This window comes from Chiloscyllium plagiosum, unplaced genomic scaffold (assembly GCF_037043375.1).
Source record: "Chiloscyllium plagiosum isolate Xiang-an unplaced genomic scaffold, Cpla_swu_hap1 HiC_scaffold_30, whole genome shotgun sequence".
NCBI classification, from domain to species: Eukaryota; Metazoa; Chordata; class Chondrichthyes; order Orectolobiformes; family Hemiscylliidae; genus Chiloscyllium; species Chiloscyllium plagiosum.
In genome coordinates, this window is record NW_028270168.1 from 4,893,866 (window position 1) to 4,912,772 (window position 18,907).

Sequence of the window (18,907 nt, forward strand, 5' to 3'; positions counted from 1 at the left end):
AGTAGCACCTTGCGTTTACATAGCACCATTATGTGATAAAACCACCCAAGGTGCTTTACCAAGGAAGATGATCAAATAGAATTTAATACCAAGCCAGATAAGGAGATATTCAGGCAGATCACCAAAGGTTTGTTAAAAGGGGTGGCTTTTAAGCTGCATCGTAAAGGAAGAAACTGAGGGAGGGAGGAAGTTGTGGGGTGGGATTCTGGGCTTAAGGTCTTAGCAGCTAAATGCACAGCTGCCAGTGGTGGAGCAATTAAAACCGCGTGTGCTCAGGAGACTAGGATTAAATTTAATTTTAAATTTAAAGATAAAATAGATTTTGGTGCCAACTCATTTTTGGATTTTCATGATGAAAATTAAGAGTATTCTTCACCCATAAGATTTCTCTGAACTGTTCAGCTTTAAGTGTTTACCATCACTATAGATTAAGTAATCTGTACTTCGGGAGTATTTAAAACAGCAATTTGAGGGTTTCCTTAATAATTTCTTGTCATGGACGAGGAAATCACCTTGAGCTTTATGCAGCGCATGTCCGTGTTTAGTACATTCCTGTACAGCTCCTGCCTTGCTGCGGTACTATTCATGTAAACATCCCATGTCTACTGGTCACCCCCCCCCTCTCCCTCCTCCCCCCCCCCCCAACCATCACATTGAACTTGTATCATTTTGTGATGCTTACAAAGCAGAGATTGTTTCTCTATTTGACATGGTGGGTGGAATTTCCCAGTTTGTTTTGTTGAAGTGTGTAGGCACATGTTAGTCACCACAGAAAACATGCCACTCCCACTGAAATGGAAACTTGCTGAATTTGGAGCTTGATGGGTGGAGTATAGTTGCATCAGTGAATCACAGGCTTCGTTATTGGCATCCGGACCACCCAGAAACTATTGGCCAGTCAAGTGTCTTCAACTCTGCTGGTTGAAAAACACTTTTTTTTGGTGGGGGGTGGGTGGGTGGTTGGGTTGGATTGGATTGGATTCCGTGATGAAAATGCAAAGAGACCATCAGTGGGAGTCAGTGTCAAGGACACTTGCCTCTAGGAACCATTAACTGGGGATAACTGGAGGTGCCATCCCCCACTTGGGAAACTCACCATCCTTCCCGACTACTGGGGAGGCAGGTGGTGAGTTGACATTCTTAACCAATCGCTAATCCATCATTTAAGGACCTTAATGATGCATCAACAAGGTCATTCACAGACCTTCTTTCCCAAAACTTACTTGGAGGTGGTGATAAAGGAGAGGGGTTGAGTTTCTATGAGGGCCAACTTGTTTCATCATTTTTCTTATCTGCTACCTGCAGAGAGGGACAAACCCAGAGTTTAAGTAGATCCTGTTTAAGGGGAAGCAACTGTCTCTGGTGCTCGAATGCAGACAGCTGGGCAGGCACCACATGATCTAGTCATGAAAATTGGTGCGGGTACGAGCACAGCCTGTGCTTCAGTCATCTTCCAGGGCTCCCACATGTTTAACTGAGGGTCTGGGTACATAGACACTATTGGAAAGGATCCAGTCCTGTTGATAGATGAGATGTTAACCAACCCCAAGATAATTCACATACGGGTCACTGTGCTATAGCATGCATTTGGTTAACGTGAATTCGCTGTAAAGCGATTGACTGGGGATGCTGTTGCTAAAGCGTGAACTTTTAAAACATGTTGGCTGTAATGCGGTTACATCACCAACACTTAGAGCTGTTTCTAAAGCATGATTTTTCTGTAATACGGGAGTGTACAAGAACACAACCATTGTGTTATAGAAGAATTACCTGTATCTGGTAGTGAACTTCCATGCTAGCGATATATTGAAGTGCAAATTTAGATTTGAATTAATATATTCAACAACATTGCAGTATGAATGTTTTTGCAGTACTTATTAACTTGATGGGTCCATGTTTATGCAACAAACTAATGGCAGACCTGACTGTTAATATTGAATCTCAGTAAAATCTTAATAGTAACATGATGTATTTCAATGCTTCCTATGTAATTTTCTTTGAATCATAAAAATTGTGAATTTATGCATTTCATTAAGCTTTATTCTGTAGATTCTAACACCATTTGATTCCATTGTACACCATTGTACAGTTGTCTAATTTTTGTTTTTCAATAAAAAAAACCCTTCATACTTAATATATGCAAAAAAAGTATGATAAATTGCAGGATGTCTTTACATATATTCAAAAAAGTGCTCATCCACTTTGGAAAGGTGCTTTTAATCAGCTACCAGCTAATTTTTTTGAAATTATCACATCACATCTAGAAGGTTGGAATAATGCTTTATATAAAATTCTGAGGAAAAAAGAATATGTCATTCAGTGTTTTTTAATTCACAGAATATCACAGTATTCCTACAGTGTGGAAACAGGCCATTCAGTCCATTGACCCTCGGAGGACCGTCCCACCCAGACCTGTCTACCTCCCCTTTCCCTGTAGCCCTACATTTTCCATGGCTAACCTGTACATCCCTGAACACTATTGGTAATTTAGCATGGCCAGTTCACCCAACTTGCACATCTTTGGACTGTGGGAGGAAACTGGAGCACCTGGAGGAAACCCACACAGACACAGCGAGAATATGCAAACTCCACACTGACAGTTGCCTTAGGGTGGAATTGAACCCAGGTCCCTGGCGCTGTGAGGCAGCAGTGCTAACCACCGAGCCACTGAAGATGTAAAAGAAAAGCTTTTTTTTCCATTCATGCATTCATTCATTCACTTATAGATGGAAATTTGCCTGCTGATCCTTAATATGCTTCTTTGAAGGGTGCTGGTAGTTGCACAGAATGTAATGTCCCTTAATTTTATTAATGCATTAACTGACATGAATGTAATTAACAGCATTCATGCGAATAGATTGTTTCAAAGACATATCGATGAAGAAGGGACAGTCTCTAAACTATTTGTTCTTCCCTGAAGTAGCATGTTGTCCATGATGGACCTTTAACATTGCTCCAATCTGCTTGACAGTGGAGCCATGTATACTTGTCACTATACTTTGGTACATGTGACAATAAATCAATCAATCAGCTTCTCCATTTAGACAGTGGCATAAAATTGTGAATTTCAGTGATGGTAGATGATTTGCTTCACCTGACCTCCATCCTCTGGAAACTTAGTCTCCACTGATCCTCTTAAAGTTCTAAAATGGATTGAGAGAGTACAAGTGGGAAGTCTAGAACCAGCACAGGATGTAAATAAAAGCAAGCCATTTATGACTGAGATGCAGAAGAACGTGGTGGGTGATGAATCTTTGGAGATCTCTACCCCACACGTGTCTGGAAACTCAGTCATTAAGTAAGTTCAGGATAGAGATCATTAGATTTCCAGATACAAACAATATTAAGGGACAGTGTGGAAATATTTCATTGAGGTAGATGATCAGCCACCATCTGAAAGGGCTGAGCCAGCCCCCGGGGCTGAATGGCCTATTCCTACTCCTGTGTTTCCTAACTTGGCAGCTTATACCTTTTTCTAATTCATTCATAGGATGTGGGCATCACTGGCCAGACCTGCATTTATTGTCCATCCCTGGAGTCACATGTAGGCCAGACCAGGTAAGGATGGCAGATTTCCTTCCCTGAAGGACATTAGTGAACCAGATGGGGTTTTACATTACTCCCCAGCACTTTCACAGTCATCGTCAGACTTGGATTTGTTTGCAATTTTTAAGAAGGTTTGTAGCTTAGGTTGAGGTTCAGGTTGTAAGTTTGCTCGCTGAGCTGGTAGATTTGTTCTCAGACACTTTGTCACCATGCTAGGTAACATCACCAGTGAGGCTCTGGTGAAGTACTGGTGTTCTGATCCGCTTTCTATTTATGTGTCTTAATCTCTTAAAATGGGTGAAAGCATTTCCGATTCTTTTTCTCAGTTTAACCCTATACCAACAACCAGTAAAACAAATGTAATTTACAAAATGCCATGCAAGGACTGTAACAAACACTACATCAGACAGACTGACAGAAAACTAGCCACCAGGGTACATGAACACCAACTAGCCACCAAAAGACATGACACACACTCACTAGTATCCTTCCATACAGATAAAGAAAGACACCATTTCGACTGGGACAATACACCCATCCTGGGACAGGCTAAACACTGACACGCATGGGAATTCCTAGAGGCCTGACATCCAAACCAGAACTACATGAATAAACACATTGATTTGGACCTCATTTACCATCCTCTGAGAAAAAGAACTGGAAATGATATCACCCACCTTAAGAGATCAAGACACACAAATAGAAAGTGGGACATAACACCAGCGCTTCACCGGAGGCTCACTACTGACATTACCTAGCATGATGTCGAAACTTCTGAAAACAAACCTTCCTGCTCAGCGAGCAAACGTACAACCTGAACTTGGATTTGTGTTCCACCATCTGCACCCTAGATCATTACTGGATCTCTCAATTATTATCTAGCAACAATACCGCTAGGCCAGTGCTGCCCCTTAATGAAGTGATCTTGTATCAAGCCCTGTTTACCTGTCATTCCTATGCTGACTGAACTGCATTGACTCATCCAATTGTAAAAATCCCCATCCTTCTATTTAAATCCCTCTGTGGCTCTGCTGTGAAACCTCCCTCTGAGTCTACAGCTCTCTGAGCTGCCTGCCCCCAATTCTGACTTCATCCAGGTCCCTGATTCTTTTTTATTATTGTTTTGCCCCATTGGGGACTTACAGTCAGCTGTCCTCCTTAATTGGAATTGTCATGAATTGTATTGCTGTGCCATTGTGGGTGGTGGTAAATTATTTTAGTACAGGCTACATATTACAGTTCTCAACCAAACTCCTCAATTTTGGCAGAAAACTGAAACATTCTCTCTCAGAAACTCCCATTGTGGGTCTATCTAGTGAGTGTTTCTGGCTCATTTTATTTTTAAAACAACATCCATCTGTTTTCAGACAGGTAAGCTGTCTTTTTGAAGGGCTATTAAGAACTGTTGGAAAAGCCTGGAAGATGTTGACAGCTATTGTTGAATTGATTTGATTTTTTGATGTTTGGTAGTTTTAAAATATAGTCTATTTAGACTTAAAAAGGTAACACCAACTCTACCTTGCATTAGAGCAGACAGTACTGTACAAATTTGCTTATAAATATTTCAAATCCTGTGAAGAAAGGTTTTAGATTTTATTATCTGCTATATAAAAAAATGTAAATTTCTACTAAATTATTGACAGTGGAAAAAATGCCCTCCACAGAAAGAAGCTTACAGTGTATTAGTGTATATTTTTAAATGATGTCCTTTGAGAATCAGATGGGGAACAAACACCAGTGTATGTGAATTATAAATGATCAATAAATGGAGTTGTATTTTGCACGTATGTACAAGATATTTTTATCATGTGCCTTGTCACAACAAATTTCATGATTAGGAATTTTATCACAACAGGGTCTGGATGACTCAGCATAAATGACTGAGTTTTTATAAAAGATAGCAGTTCAGTTAATCATGTAATCAAAGATTGTTATAATTCTTGACACTGATTTAGAGTCTGATTGGGAGGATATAATCTGAAAAGTATGGCTGGGCAGTTTGTGAGCTTCATTCAAGTTGAATGGGTCTTGAGAATGATTTGTATTACCTGACTGGAAATGGGGATGTGAGGATTGAAGTATTTTTGGACCACCACCTTGTTAGTGATACTGAAGTCTCATTACTGCGTTCCTTACAAAAGCTCAACAGTATAGATGCTGGAAATCGATGCAGAAATTGCTGGAGAAATTCGGCAGGTCTGGCAGCATCTGTGTAGAGTTAACATTTTGAGTCCAGTGATGCTTCTTCAGATCAGAATGGTGTAAGGAAATAGTTTTCCTTTGTATTCCTGACAGACATGATGGTGTTGGATTGGGATCGACAAGGTCAGAAATCACACGATACCAGGTTATAGTCCAACAGGTTTATTTGAAATTTCAAGTGCTGAAGGAGCAGCGCTGTGAAAACTTGTGATTTCAAATAAGTCACATGACACCAGGACTATAATCTGGTGACTTCTGATTTTTGACAGAGGTGGAGGAGGAGCAAGAGGCCAAGTGGTGGGGAGGGCCCAATGCAAAATATGAAGGGGTTATTAATAGTGGAGAAAGGAAATGGGTTTTAAATTAGGGAAAGGGAGAAAATCTGTCCTTGCTGCTAAATGCAAAGTAACCAATACACGAACACAGCACTGCAGTGAGGCGAGTGTGCCAGGTGAAATGGAAGCTATTTAAATTTTAGTTTGGCCAAAGACCCTAATATCCCCTCACCCTTCCACCCACACCCCTAAGGAAAAAAACAAGGTTTTAATATTTGTTGTGTAAAAGATAGGCAAGCTGGAGAATTCTCAGTGTTAATATAACCTCTCTCTGGCTGTAGTAGCCTTTATTACTGGAAGCAACTGCTTACGCTGATATTTGAGTTGTACTTGAAAGCTCCTTAAAGGCTCAACACTTTTAAAAAAAGCTCATGTTTCCCCTAAAATCGAAGAGTCAACTTCATTATGACTGGGTTATTCACAGTGTTACATTCACTTATATTCACGATTAATGAAATAATTTGTGTGAGTGAACACACTTTAGCCAGGTTTCACTGTGCTCACCTTAAATGGATTGCAGTGATTTGCAAAACAAAATGTAGCTGCAGAAATTACAATGTTGGGTAAAAATAGAAGAAACTGAAATTATTAATAAACTCATAACAGTTTATTTGAAATTAAGAATTGTGATAGTCAAACCCTCTAGTAGTCATGCCTGCACATGAGAACCTGACACCAGGACAAGAACTGTATTCATATGTCTAGCTGTCAGAGCTGTCAGGTATCTCATCAAAGCAAAATTTCAGGGAGTACCAGAGTAAAAATATCCCCAAGCGTTTTCAGGGTGGAGTGATGAGATTTTGTCGGCAGCTCACTACATGTTCCTTGAGCTGAGTCTGCATGAACTACTTTAAAAACAGTTGGCAATATTTTCCAACAACAGGATGTTCCTGGTATATCTTGCCTGGTCAATGGAGTGTGCAGTGAGGAGAGTGAAGCTTTACACCATTGTCTGCATTACTTCAGTGAGAATATCTGGAGAAATTCTTATTTTAATCTTGCTTCCATTACAAGCTACAGGAGTTTCTGTCTTTGGCTGAGGATTTAATGTTTTGCAACGAATAATCAATCTTTCAATGGTATTAGTGGTGCACATCTGTGAATCCGCAAAATTTAGCTAAAATAAAACTTGCACTTTTTTCAGGGAAGACGTCAAATTTGGGGCAGTGAATTGGTTTGTCTGTGTAAGTCCAAATTGTTCAAGTACTTGGATCCAAAATTGGCTGAGAGGCAGGAAGCAGGGGGTGATGGTAGAGGAATGTTCCTGTGATTGGAAGTCTGTTTCCAGGGTTTTGCAGAACTCCGAGCTGGGGCCCTTGCTGTTTGTGGTGTACGTTAACGATCAGACTTAAATAGAGCAGGATTAATCAAAATGTTTGTGGATAATGCAAAAACTGGTGGAGTGGTGGATAGTGAGGTGTATAGCTGTGAATTGCAGAAGGATACCAGTGGACTGGTCGCTGGGCAGCCCAGTGACAAATGGAATTCAACCTGGAAATGTGTGAGGTCTTGCATTTGAGGATGGCTAACAGGGAAAGGGATTCTGTTATGAATAATTGGACCCTGGAAGGTATAGAACAACCTTGACGGGCATGTCCACAGATTCCAGAAGGCAGCAGAAAAAATGGTTAAGAAGACAGGTTGATACTTACCTTTATTACCCATGGCATAGAATACAAGAACAGTATATTCTGGAAGTGTATAAATTTATGGTCAGACCACAACTTTTTAAGAAATGTATTCATTCATGGAATGACAGCGTCGGTGGCTGGGTCAGCATTTATTGCCTGTCCCTATTGCCTTTGAGCTGCCTGCTTCAACTGCTGCAGTCCATATCTTGGAATAGACCACAATGCCCTTAGGCAGAGAATTCCAGAATTTTGACCCAGAGACGGTAAAGGAACGGAGATTTATTTCCAACTCAGGATGGTGAGTGACTTAGAGGGGAACTTCGAAGGGGTGGTGTTCCTGTCTATCTGCTGCACGTGCACTTTGAAACAGAAGTGGTCATGGGTTTGGAAGGTGCTGTCTGAAGATCTTTGGTGAATGTTTGCAGTGCATTTTGTAAATAGTACACACTGCTGCTCCTGAGCGTCAGTGGTGGAGGGAGTGGATGTTTGTGTATGCGGTGCCAGTCAAATAGCTGCTTTGTCTTGGATTGTGTCAAGCTTCTTGAGTGTTGGAGCTGCACTTGGGGAATATTCTATCACATTGCTGACTTGTGCCTTGTAGATGGTGAATATGCTTTGGGAACCCAGGAGAGAACTCACTACAATATTCTCAGCTGCTGACCTGCTTTTGTAGCCACTGCAGTTATATGGCTAGTCCAACTCAGTTACTGGGTAGTGTTAAGCCCAGGGATGTTGAGAATAGGTAATTCAGTGATGGCAACAATACTAAATGTCAAGTGATGATGGCTAGATTCTCTCTTGGAGATGGTCCATACTGGCATTTAATGACACAAATGTTGTTAGCCACATTTCAGTGCAAGACTGAATATAGCTTTTGCTGCATTTCAACATGGACAGCTTCAGTATCTGTGGAGTTGCAAATGGTGCTGAACATTATGCAATCACTGGTGAACATCCCCACTTCTGACCTTTTGATGGAGAGAAGGTCATTGATGAAGCAGCTGAAGATGGCTGGGCCTAGAACACTACCCTGAGGAACTCCTGCAAAGATGTCCTGGGACTGAGGTAACTGACCTCCAACAACCACAAACATCTTCCATTGTGCCAGGTTTGACTCCAACCAGTGGTTCCAGCTTTGCTAAGACTCCTTGACGCCCTATTCAGTTGAATGTGACCTTGAAGTCAAGGGCTGTCACTCTGCCCGCCCCTCTGGAATTCAGCTCTTCTGTCCATGTTTGAACCAAGTTGTAATGAGGTCAGGAGCTGAGTGGCCCTGGTGGAACCCAAACTGGGCGTCACTGAGCAGGTTATTGCTGATCAGGTACTATTCGTGATATCTTCCATTACTTTGCAGAGTAGATTACTGATGGTAATTAGCTGGTTGGATTTGTCCTGCTTTTTGTGTACTGGACAAAGGGCAATGTTTGGGTAGATGTCAGTGGTGTAGTTGTATTGAAACAGCTTGGCTAGGGGTTTGCGGCAAGTTCTGAAGCTCAGGTCTTCAGTACTATTGCTGGAATATTGTCAGGGCCCGTAGCCTTTGCAGTGTCCAGTACTGCCAGTTGTTTATTGTTAACACATAGAGTGAATCGAATTGGCTGAAGACTGGTATCTGTGATGCTGGGCACCTCCTGGAGGATGCGAGATGGATCATCCACTCAGCACTTCTGGCTAAAGATTGTTGCAAATGCTTCAGTTTTATCGTTTGCGCTGATGGCGCCGGGCTCTTCCATTTTTGAAGGCAGGAATATTTGTGGAGCCGTCTCCTGCCCCAGTGAGGAGTTTAGTTGTCAATTAACTTTCACATCTGGATGTTGAAGGACTGCAAAGCTTGGATCTAATCCATTGGTTATGTAACTGCTTAGTTATTAGTATCATTTGCTGTGTATGCTGTTTGGATTGTGAGCAGTCCTGTGTTGTAGCTTCATCAGGTTGCCCCCTCATTTTCAGATGTGCCTGGTGTTGCTCCTGGCATGTTGTCCTACACTCTCCATTGAACCATTGAACTTCTGCAGTCTTGTTGACTTGAATAACAACCCAATATGCCTTATTCTATTAGTATTTCTAATACTGCACAGGCTGTGGGGCCTGACAATATTCTAGTAATAGTGTTAATTGTATTCCAGAGCTAGCCGTGCCCCTATCAAAGGTGTTCAGTACAGCTTCAACACTGGCACCTATGTGACAATGTGAAAGGTTGTCCAGGTATGTCCTGTGTATAAAAGGCAGGACAGATCCTAATAGTTTACTGCATCATCAGTCTACGTACATTCAAGCATCAGTAAAATGATGGAAGGAGTCATTGACAGTGCTTTCAAGCAGTATTTGCAAACAAATAACCGTCTCACTCACACACTGGCTTCTGTCAGGGCCACTTGCCTCACAACCTTATTACATCCTTGGTTTAAATATTGACAAAAAAGCTGAATTTAAGTGAGTTATGAATGATTTTCCTTAATGTTAAAGCAGCAGTTATATGTATGGCATCAAGTAGATGGCATAAAGCAGTGATGTGCTCCTGAGACTTTATAAAGCTCTGGTTAGGCCCCATTTAGAATACCATGTCCAGTTTTGAGCCCCACACCTCAGGAAGGACATATTGGCACTGGAGCGTGTTCAGCGGAGATTCACACGGATGAGCCCTGGAGTGGTAGGCCTAACAAACGGTGAACGGCTGATGATTCTGGGATTGTATTCATTAGAGTTTAGTAGGTTGAGGGAAGATCTCATAGAAACTTATAAGATAATGCATGGCTTAGAAAGGGTAGACGCTGGGAAATTGTTTCCTTCAAGCAGGGATACTAGGATTTGTGGGCACAGTCTTAGAATTAGAGGGGGGTCAAGACATTTTGTTAGCCAGAGAGTGATAGGCCTTTTGAATTCATTGCCACGGAGCGCATTGGAGGCAGAGACGTTAAATGTCTTCAAGGCAGAGATTGATAAATTCTTAATCTCGCAAGGAATTATGGGCAGAGTGCGGGTAAGTAACGTTGAAATGCCCATCAGCCATGATTGGCGGACTGGACTCGATGGGCTGAATAGCCTTACTTCCACTCTATTTCTTATGGTCTTATAGACCTTGCAAACCTGGAGGAAAATACCCCTGATGGAGGAAAACAAAAGGAAATGCTCATGGTTATTGGAGGACAATCATCCCAGACTTAGGACACCTCTGCAAAAGTTCCTCAGGTTACATTTAGAATTGGCCTGTTCCAAGTTATTACATACCTCTGGAGCAGGTGGCACTTTAACCTGTGTCTCCTGGACCAGAGGTAGGGGCAATATCACTGTGCCACAAGGACCCTACAGTACCGTGTCCTGGACCCAACCATCTTCATCGGCTTTGTCAATTGCCTTATCTTCTTAGGGTCAGAAGTGCCTGACCCACAGACCACAATCAGTGAAGGTGGGCAACAGCACCTCCAGACCAATCCACTAGCCTCCTGCTGTACTCTCTGTACACTCATAGCTGTGCAGCCAATTTTCATATGAACACCATCTACAAGTTTACTTATCAAACAATGACAAGATAGAGTATAGCAAAGAGAATGCTTCAAGACGTGGTGCAAAGATAGCATTCTCTTCCTCAACATCAGCAAAACTAAGGAGCTGATCAGGAAGCAAGGAAGGGGGCATGTCACTATCTACATCAATGGAACTGAGGTGGAGATGGTCAAGAGCATCAAGTTCCTAGGAGTGACGATGACCAAGAATCTGACCTGGACCTCCCATGTTTATACAATAGTCATAAAGGCACAACAACATCTGTTCCTACAAGGCTGAGGAAATTCGGCATGTTGATAAGGACCCTCCCCAACTTTTACACATGCACTATAGAAAGCATTTTATCTGGATGCTTCGCGGCTTGGTATGGCAACTCTCCAAGACCGTAAGAAACTACAGAGAGTTATGAACATTATGGAAGCTGACCTCTCATCCATTGACTCCATCTATACTTCTCATTGCCTCGGAAAGGCAGCCAACGTCATCAAAGACCCTTCCCACCCCAGTTATAATCTCTTCCAATCTATTCTGTCAGGCAGAAGATACAGTACCTAAGCACATGTACCAATAGGTTCAAGAACAGCTTCCTCCCCACTGTTGTTAAATTTTTGAATGGACCTCTCAAATTTCAGATCTCATGTTGATCCTGCATTTTGTGTGCCTTCTCTGCAGCTGTAACTTTGTGTTCCTCGCTCTGTTTTATCCCCCATGATCTTTATATGTTGTAATCTGCCTGTACTGCGTGGAAAACAAAATATTTCAGTGTACTCAGGTACGTGTGACAATAATAAATCAAGTGTGGATGTTCAGTGATAATTGCAAAACATTCAGCACCATTCGTGCCTCCCCCGTTACTGAAGTAGTCACTGGCCATATACAGTCAGACCTGGTTGACATTGGTTTGGGCTGGTAAATGGCACATAATACCTATGCCACACAAAATGCCAGGCAATGATCATCTCCAACACATTTTCACCAACGAATCCCCCATTATTTTGTAGGGTTATATGAAACTGAACTGGCCTTACTATATAAAAACAATGACTGCAGATGCTGGAAACCAGATTCTGGAAAATCCTATGGCTACTAGGAATTCTCCAGCGAGTAACTTACCTGCTGTCCGCTCAATGCCTCTCTCTCTCCAAGGCACGTGTCAGGAGTGTGATGAAGTAACAGAAAATGCTGGCATATCTCAGTGTCTGTGCAGAGAGAAACAGAGTTGATGCTTTGAGCCTGATGTAAGGGCTGAAAGGGATTGGAAACTGTTTCTTTATGCTGAAGACTGTGGAAGGGAAGGAGGAGAAGCCTACTCACAATCCAAGACCAAGTGGTTGGTAAAGGTGGAGAAGGGAAGATTGGATGTAAAGAAAAGCATGAAAAGGAGACAATTGGTTTATGCCTCCCCACCCCATGCTGCCAGGCCTCCTGAGTTTCTCCAGCACTTTGTTTTTATTTCAGATTTCCAGCATCCTTAGTCTTTTGCTTTTGATTTTTATGATGGAATGATCCCAGTTGTTTGGGTGAGTGCAGCTCCAGCAACACTCCAGAGGCCTGACACCATCTGGGACAGAGCACTCATGTGAATGGCACTCCATCCCAACAATTAAACATTCATTCCCTTCACCAGTCGCAGCAATGTGTACCATCTATAAGATGCACTGCAGACATTCACCAAGGTCATTTGACATCATTTACCAAACCTGCAGCCCTTAACACCTCACCATCCTGATTTGGAAATGTATCACTGTTCCTTCACTGTCACTGGGTCAAATTGGAGGACCCCCCTCCATAACAGCACTGCAGGTATCCCTATACCCCAAAAACTGCAGCAGTTCAAGAAACCAGGTGGCAACCAACCTTTCAAGGGTAGTTAGTGATGGACTGGAAATGCTTACCTAGCTATGATCCCATACCGAGGAGAGACATCAGCACTGAGGCATGCAGGCTCAATGTTCCTTTTATGAGTGTATCCATATCTCACTGAACTTTGACATTTATATATACTTTGAAAAAGTGTTTTGCTTTTCTATTTCAATACAAAGTAAATAACTGTGTGTCTCTGTCTCGCGCTCTCCATTTCTCTCCCTCTGTGTGTGTGTGTGTGTCTCTCTCTCTCTCCCCCTGCCCCTCTCTTTCTCTCTCTCTCTCTCTCCCTCCCTCCCTCTCTCACTCCCTGCCCCTCTCTCTCTGTCCGTCTGTCTCTGTCTCTGTCTCAGCTGTGGCCCTAGGACTGATACTGCACTAGTTACAGCCTACAACTTTAAAATGCCCCATTTATCCTAATCCTTCTACCTGACCATGAGCTATTCCGTTATCCATGAAATTATCTCTCTCCCAAATCTGTGTGCCCTTATCTTGTGTATCAACCTTTTGTGAGGCACTTTATTGAGTGCCTTTTGTAAACCCAGGTAAAGTATATCTCTTGAGATAATGAAATAAAAAAGTAAACTATACTTAAAGCCATTGTGTTACTTTCAGAACATGAGGCTACCATTTAGGCCATTTAATCTTCATTCCCCCCCTCCCGCCTTTTCTCTCTCTCTCTCTCTCTCTCTATGTCTCCCTCCGCATCCGGACTCCAGTGGAAAAGAGTTTACTAACTTCTCAGTCATTCAGTCACACCCGTCATCCACAGCAAATTCTGGGTCATTACCATTTGCTGCATTAAAAAGGAATTATCTCAACAACTCAGTGACTTTTCTTCATTAATTTATTGGATGTGGACATTTCTGGCTGGGTCAGCATTTATTCCCCATCCCTAGTTGCCCCTTGAGAAGGTGGGAGTGAGCTGCCTTCCTGAACCGCTGCAGTCCATGTGCTGTAGGTAGACCCACAATACCATTAGGAGGGAGTTCTGGATTTGGACCAAGTGACACTGGAGGAATGACGATATATTTCCAAGTCGGATGATAAATGGTTTTAGGAGCTTTTATGTCCCATGACCCTGCTGGCCCTGTCCTTCTAGAGAGCAGCAATCATGACATGTCCGGCTGAAAACCTTTTGACCTGTGTTCCCTGGAGCTTAGCAGGACTTATACACTTAATGGTAAGGTCCTAGGGAGTTTTGCTGAACAAAGAGACCTTGGAGTGCAGGCTCATAGCTCCTTGAAAATGGAGTCGCAGGTAGATAGGATAGTGAAGAAGGCGTTTGGTATGCTTTCCTTTATTGGTCAGAGTATTGAGTACAGGAGTTGGGAGGTCATGTTGCGGCTGTACAGGACATTGGTTAGGCCACTGTTGGAATATTGCGTGCAATTCTGGTCTCCTTCCTATCGGAAAGATGTTGTGAAACTTGAAAGGGTTCAGAAAAGATTTACAGGGATGTTGCCAGGGTTGGAGGATCTGAGCTACAGGGAGAGGCTGAACAGGCTGGGGATGTTTTCCCTGGAGTGTCGGAGGCTGAGGGGTGACCTTATAGAGGTTAACAAAATTATGAGGGGCATGGATAGGATATATAGGCAAAGTCTTTTCCCTGGGGTGGGGGAGTCCAGAACTAGAGGGCATAGGTTTAGGGTGAGAGGAGAAAGATATAAAAGAGACCTAAGGGGCAACTTTTTCATGCAGAGGGTGGTACGTGTATGGAATGAGCTGCCAGAGGATGTGGTGGTGGCTGGTACAATTGCAACATTTAAGAGGCATTTGGATGGGTATATGAATAGGAAGGGTTTGGCGGGATATGGGCTGGGTGCTGGGAGGTGGGACTAGATTGGGTTGAGATATCTGGTTGGCATGGACGGGTTGGACCGAAGGGTCTGTTTCCATGCTGTACATCTCTGACTCTAATGGGAACTGTTCTTCATCCTCCTGTCTAACTTTCTTAAACAAACAAACAAAGAAATCTCTGGAGAACCTCAGCAGGTCTGGCAGCACGTGTGAACACAGTTTGATTATTTGCTGTTGGAATTAATATTGAGCCTGTAACTAATGTGAGACCAAGCGTAAATGTGAATGCAACACATCTGTACAAAAAGAAAAAAACATGGTTTTAATGTTCTTGATACAGGCAGTGATGAAGGTACTGATTTCTTTTCCCACACCCTAAAGGGTAGTTACAAGAGTATTTGTCTCTGTGCTTGCTCCCACGTTATGATGAGCCAAACAGCTGTTTTGCAGTCAGTATTGGTATTGTGCACTGCGGCACATGCCCTGGTTAGAATAAACTGACTGTTGCACAGAATATCTGCGTTTTTGGGTCCAGTTCAATATTCCTTTTCTCTCCCCTTGAAGCACCTGCATGAATTGTTGATTCCTGTAGTGCACAGGAAGCCGGTTGCAGCATTATGTCAAATGGGAATCCAGGCAGAGTCCCATTGTAGGAGGATTGTGAAAAATCGATGATTGTTATTCTAAGAACAATTCAGCTTGCAGCAAACTGTGTGGCTGAAGCTAAAAGAAAATAATTGCAAGCGACGCCAAGATCGCTGTTGTGTCACAGAGTAATTCTCGACAAGGGATGTATTTTCAATAGATTTCTGAGGCATTAACCGATGTGGGGAATAGTATGCGAAGGTCAGACTGAGTTCACATGAATGGTGGTGCACATTCCAAGAACTGAGTGGCCAGTCTCTGTTCCCATTTCTTCAGTAACTCACTTGTACAGAATGTTAGGGACAGAATCTGAATAGCAGTTTGTTGTTGGTGACTTGTTGACTGCTCTGCGATCGTCCTGTAGATAAACAGATGTCAAATTCATTCTTCTCCTTTATCCTCTCTCTCTCTCTTTCTGTTCTTCCTCTGCCTCTTAACCCCCGCTCGCTCTCCCTCTTCCTCTCTCTTCATTTTTTTTACTGTCTCTGTTCTCTTTCCCTCTCTCCCCCCTCGCTTTTGTTCTCTCTCTCTCTCTCTCTCTCTTTCTCTCTCTCTCTCTCTCTCTCTCTCTCTCCCTCTCTCTCTGTAGCCCTGTCCGTTTCACTACCACCACTCCTGCCCATCAACCAAACTCTAGTATATCCAATATGAAAGTAACGTTAAGAAGTCTGGCACTTGTGTAGTATGGTATTATTGTTGTTACATGAGATATGGACACCACTGGTGAGGTCCATTCCTAATTGCCCTTCAGTTGAGTGGCTCACTTGGCCATTTCTGAGGGCATTTAGTAGTTTGCTATGTTGCTGAGAGTCTGGAGTCACATGTAGATCAGACCAGGTAAGGCCAGCAGATTTCCTCCCAGCTTGGTGTGCTGGGGCTGTTGGGTGGAGTAGGACTCTTCCCCATGCAGCTTGAACAATAAAGTGTCTTCTCCCCTGTTTGGTCATGCTTTGTGGTGTATGTGCTACCATGCCAAACACTGTCAGCTAGTCACTGGGATATATTTGCTGCCACCATCCTCTTTCCTTGATTGGATTTGAGGGTCTACTTGGTAAGACCATAAGACAGAAGCAGAAGTAGTCCATTTCCCCTTGAAGCACATGCTTGAGTTGTTGGTTCCTGTAATGCACAGGAAGCTGGTTTCTTGGCCATTCAGTGAGATCATGGCTGATCTGATAATCCACAACTCCCCTTTCTCGCCTTTTCCCCAGAAACTTTGCACAGCAGGTCAGGCAGCATTCAAGGAGCAGGAGATTCAGCATTTTGGGAATAAACTTTACTGAGACTGTTGGGAAAATAGCGTGTATAGTTCTTCACCTTCTAAGATCCTAAGATGTTCTCACTCAGGTCCTCATGATACCTTCAGAATGTGTGGAGCTTAATGCAGTTTTCAACATTAATAATTTCAGAGACATTACTTTATAGAGCAGTATTTGTTGGGAAATTCAGCAATCAGAACATGTTCTTCTGGTCACAGAGTTATGGCCATAATCCTAGATCTCTGTAAAGATCGAGCAAAGTTTTACACTGATGCCATTTAAAAAATATTAGCTTTGACAGATGTATTTGTTAAATCTGTTTTTTAAAAATATATCAAATAAAGAAATGTGAAGTAACTGTGCTGCTCTCAAGTTCCCTTTCTTTACTTCATTTGTGAGGTAAGGATGTTGTAAGCAAAGCCAGCAACTGTTGTGAAGCTGGAGGGCAGCAGCATGTTTGCAAACTACTCACTGCCTTTTCAGAGGACCACAGTGCTGTGCCTGAAATCACTAACAAGCCAGACAGGATAAGGACAGGAGATTCTCTTCCCTGAACGAGTTGGCATGATGGATTTTTTTGATGAGCCTTTAGTGATTTTTTTTTCATATTTGTTCAATATTTAAATAAAATGTGGTTGGTGTCCAGATTGTTAGCCCTGGCCTTTAGAGTTTCTAGTTTAGCAATAATATAACCACCGTGTAATTGTACCCTAGTCATTGTCAGTAAGAATGGAGGAGGGGATAAGTACATTGAGTACCCACTGTCTGAGCTAGTTTTCAAAGCACAGGGACAGAGGTGACAGACGAATTGTTCATTAGCTCCTGTTCCTGACCCAGAGATAAATTTGACGGATTTGTGAGATACTACATGGATGATTTTCTTACAAATTGAACAACTGAAATGTAGAGAATGTAATAGCACTTAACAGAAAAGACAGTGGCATAAAGTTCTGTTTGGTGCTATGCAGATAGTTACTCAATGGATGTGGTAATTAATTTAGCATGAACACTTCTATTTCTGCTGAGATATTAATCACTGGAACATGATGTAAATATGCACTCAGTGGAGATGGGCTGGTGACTGTTCAGTCTCTGCCCATCGTGACACCTCAATTGTTGCAGACCTTCATATGTAGAACAAAGACATCGCTGTGTTTCTGTATTATCTTTTGCATCACAATGTTCCCCAGGTGAAAGCTGAAGCAGTTTTTAGGTGGTAATTTTAAACCATTTGGTTTAGTGGAAATATCACCAACAAAAGACAGGCCTTGGCACATTGAGTGGTGTTTCAAAAATGTGCAATGCTTTGTTATTCTTAGCTGGGATTAAAGTGGGGAGTATGAATTTAGTGTGCAAGTCCTACGGGGCTGGGAAATAGTGGTAATGAGATTGTTCAGGCACATGGATAAGCTCCTTCATGGATTGGCATTGCCTGCTCACCCTTCAGATCAGGTTTTGAAAATTGCCCAGACCTTCAAAAGCTTATGGCCATGTGGCTATAAGGTAAAAAATAAAGCAGTCTGGTTTGAACTGGGCTTTTTATAATTGTACTCTTCTAATCCACCGCAACTGGAATGAAGTTAACCATCACTCTGAGACCACAAGAATGACTAATGTGGAAAATTGAAGCCAGTTCTACTAGCAGGTGGCGTAGGTTCCCAGTCCAGCTGTGCCTTAATTTTAAAATTCTGATCCTGGCCTTCAGGTCCTCCCTGGTCTCTCCCTCTTTATCTCCATGTTCATCCTCAGTCCCACAACCCTCTCAAATCTGCGTTCCTAATTCTGTGCATTTCCAATTTGTGCCATCGTTGTGGTGGCTTGTCTTCAGCTGCCTCTGTCTCAGTGATGGAATTTCACAGTTGAACCTCTTCACCTTTCTTTCCATCTTTAAGACACTCTGTAATACCTAGCTTTTTGATCACATTAATGGTCTTTTGCCTAATGTTGTCTTATGCAACTTGGTGTCATATTTTAATTTATATTAGTGCTGCAGAGCACCTTGCCATCTTTACAACATTGAAGATGCCATATAAATGCAGTTGTTGTTGATATCCTCTTCTGAAGCTGGGGGAAAACACATTAATTGGTGCAGAATTGAAGACATTTTAGTCTATCTCGTACC

General features: G+C 42.4%; 1 protein-coding gene across 2 annotated transcripts in view; it reads left to right on the forward strand.

The window, feature by feature from the left end:
- The first annotated feature begins 3,526 nt into the window (after positions 1–3,526).
- The window catches only part of ahdc1 (AT-hook DNA binding motif containing 1), a 187,876-nt gene continuing 172,495 nt past the window's right edge, over positions 3,527–18,907 (forward strand). Inside the window, exon 1 of one of the 2 annotated variants that reach the window (XM_087976684.1) lies at positions 3,527–3,558. The gene's annotated coding sequence lies outside the window, so the exon portion shown is untranslated. The remainder of the gene's footprint in view (positions 3,559–18,907) is intronic. The other variant, XM_087976693.1, reaches the window with a different exon arrangement.